This window comes from Triticum dicoccoides, chromosome 3B (assembly GCF_002162155.2).
Source record: "Triticum dicoccoides isolate Atlit2015 ecotype Zavitan chromosome 3B, WEW_v2.0, whole genome shotgun sequence".
Taxonomy (NCBI): domain Eukaryota; kingdom Viridiplantae; phylum Streptophyta; class Magnoliopsida; order Poales; family Poaceae; genus Triticum; species Triticum dicoccoides.
The window spans coordinates 839397515-839401054 of record NC_041385.1 but is presented as its reverse complement, the minus strand read 5'-3'; the positions used below and the strand labels follow the sequence as shown (position 1 = coordinate 839401054).

The 3540-nt window shown below is 37.1% G+C and overlaps 1 long non-coding RNA gene across 1 annotated transcript in view; it reads right to left on the bottom strand.

The window, feature by feature from the left end:
* Positions 1-1955: 1955 nt before the first annotated feature.
* LOC119278819 overlaps positions 1956-3540 on the bottom strand; it is a 4061-nt gene continuing 2476 nt past the window's right edge. Inside the window, exon 4 of the long non-coding RNA XR_005137985.1 lies at positions 1956-1989. This is a non-coding gene — a long non-coding RNA (uncharacterized LOC119278819). The remainder of the gene's footprint in view (positions 1990-3540) is intronic.

The window sequence follows — 3540 nt, the reverse complement described above, 5'->3', positions numbered from 1 at the left end:
CCCGCCGCGCGCCCGTCGTCGCCGCCCCCGGCCGCCCGTCGTCGTCGCTGCCCCGCGCCACCCGTACGCGCCCTATATACGTACACACGCATACGTATACACACATACACACACACACGCATACACACAGACACGTACACACAAACACACACACACACACGTATATACACACACACACATATTTTTTTATTTATTTTCTGTTTTCTATATATAATATGTTTAGATGAATTAGAACTATCTAGTTTATTTTTAGTAAATATAATGCTTTTAGTTAAACTAGTTGAATTAATATATAGATCAACTAGTTTATTTTTTGAAGATGCTTAATTAGTTGAACTTGTTGAATTAATATATAGAACTAGTTTATTTTTAGAAGATGCTTAATTAGTTGAACTTGTTGAATTAATATATAGAACTAGTTTATTTTTAGTAAATGCTTAATTAGTTGAACTAGTTGAATTAATATAACTAGTTTACTTTTAGTAAATGCTTAGTTGAACCTGTTGAATTAATATATAGAACTAGTTTATTTTTAGTAAATGCTTAATTAGTTGAACTAGTTGAATTAATAGATTTTTCTGTTAATAGATTTTTTTTCTATTAATAGATTTTTTTTCTGTTAATAGCTTTTTTTGGTGATATTATTATTGAATATGCATGTTTGGTGATATTATTGTTAATAGATTTTTTTGGCTGATATTTAGATTGTGTAATTAATTTTGTTCATAGAATTTTAATGATTTTTTTGTTCATAGTATTTAGAAAAAGGAAAAAAAAAGAAGAAGTAGTTTATATATAGTTGAACTAGCTAGTTGATTTAATAAACTAATTTATTTTACTATATATAGAAGTAGTTTGTTTTTAGTAAGTACTACTTATTTATTTATAGTAAGTGCTTAGTAGTTGAACTAGAGAGTTGACTAATAAAACTAAATTATGAACGTATAGGCCAGAAATGTCGTACTCATCGGACGACGATAACCGCCCGGGGGAGTGCGACTGGTGCCACGACGACCAAGGTATCTGCGACAGGTTCATTGAGCTGGACGAAGATCGGCGCTTCAGCATTAAGCTCGAGGAGGCCTGCGATGTTCATATGGTACGCAACGACGACAATAGTTTTTTTCGTAATTAAGTACGACTTCAACTATTTTAACGTGTATTTTTCATCTTTTCCAATTCGACTAGCTTATCCCATGCTTTGCAAGACGCTATGTCTTGGAGAGGATGGGTTTTGAAGACCATGAAAATTTCAAAACCAAAAAAATTATCCTAAGTACCAAACATGGTGTGGATTTTCAAGTAAAGCTGTACAATGCTCAGAGTGTAACCCATTTTGGTTGCAAAAATTGGGATGCATTTTGCAAGATGTATGGTCTTGATGAGGTTATGCTTGTCACCATGGATCTTGGTGATCCTACAATCGAGCAAGAGACACCTTCGATTTGGGTCTTTGTGGATACACCTCCAGTTCTTCCCTCATGTGAGCTAAACATAGTTATTAAGTAATTTATATTGTTTATTTCAAAATATAATGTTGACAACTTATCTCCATTGACAGCTTATTTTCATTCTTCAAAGAATGTGCGGAAGATGGTAGACAGAACGTACTACACTGAAGGCTCCGAATTAACTTATCAGGAGAAAACTCATCTGGTCGGATTTTGTACTGATCTTGAGAATTACAATATCTACAATCAAACTCCTCAACATTATGGTCAATACGTGCCACTAGTGCACGTGTTGAACTACGGTAACTACCATGGAGATACCCTGGTAAGATTAATTTTTACTATTACAACATCCGTGCATCTTTTTGCACACTTCTAAAACTAGTACATCATTGCTAACTACAAAGTTATTATTATGTTTTTCAACAGATAATCCCGAATGATTGTGTGCCTCATCTGATGTATACGCGTGGTAGCCTTCATGTTTTGAACATACGACCAGGTCGTCCTACGAATCTCAACTGTCCATACCGGGTTTCTAAAAGAAGTGGAGACATAACAATCAAAGAATGGAAAAAATGTATGGACAGTCGTAAGGAGCTTCTTGGAAGCAATAAGCAGCGAAAGGCAAAAATTGGAGACAGGATGATCGCCATTCTTCATAATGGAGAGTCAGGGTCTATATTGTTTTATGCTATTTTACCTTAAGGGTGTTTAGGTCCTACCTGATACTGATGATCATGTGCTAAGAACAATTATGTAGGGTTGAGTTCGATGACTATATATATGAGGATGATGATCGTATGACTTATTATTAATAACGAGTAGAAGTTGTATGATGATGCATGATTAGTAGGACTTGTTATTATATATATATGATGATGTAATGATGCAAAAGCATGCATGAGCATGTTATATCTGCGGGTGCAATGATGTATGATGCATAACGTGTACAATGTGTAGTATCGTAAAATACCAGCAAACGAAAAAGAATTAAAATGGAAACACAAAATTAAATGAAAAAGAAATCATAAAACTAAAAACCCACCAAACCTTATAGTACCGGTTGGTGTTACCAACCGGTACTAAAGGGCTCCAGGCCCCCGGAGCTGGCTCGTGCCACGTGGTTGCCCTTTAGCACCGGTTCATGCTGAACCGGTATTAAAGGGGGGGGGGGGCTTTAGTGACCACAAATTAGTGCCGGTTATATAACCGGCACTATAGGGCCTTACGAACCGGTGCTAATGCCCGGTTCTGCACTAGTGCTAGTTCATCCCATAAAAAACTCATAAAATGTCCCATGGCCTTCTTTACATTGTTTTTATATTCTTTTATTAGGATCATCTAGTGATTTTCCTCTAAATCTTTAACTATGAAAATAGTCCCTTCTTTCAACTTAGATAAGGCTGATGCTTTGTATCAAACTTAAGGTACAAAGTACTCCATTCGTTCGGAATTACTTGTCTCGGAAATGGATGTATCTAGAACTAAAATACATCTAGATACATCCATTTTTGTGACAAGTAATTCCGGACGGAGGGAGTAGGAAGTAATAGGGATATTTCGGCGATGATCTTACGAATCCGGACTCCAAAGATGGGAAGAGCCAAACATTACTTTCACTTTCCGTAATAGAGAAAGGAGTTGTAGATAAAAATGTAATGTATGCTAATATTCATTAACAATGATATACCCCTTATGAATCTTCATGAAAATCCAAGTGTCGGCACATGTGAACAACAAAAATCACTAGTAGAAAAAGGACCTAATGTGAGACACATTAGTCTCGGTTCAATTTGGCTCGGTACTAATGGTACCATTAGTCCCGGTTCGAACGACTATGCATTAATGTCGGTTCGTGTTGAACTTTTAGTACCGGTTCGTGCCACGAACCGGTACTAAAGGGGTGGTGGCAGGCTGGCGTCAGGTCGGGGCCCCATGAGCCCCTTTAGTCTTAGTTTCTGGCACAAACCAGTACTACAGGGCTAACCTTTATTACCGGTTTGTGCCAGAACCGGGACTAAAGGGGTCTGACCTACAGTCCCGGTTAGAGACACAAACCGGGACTAAAGGGCCCATTTTCAAACTC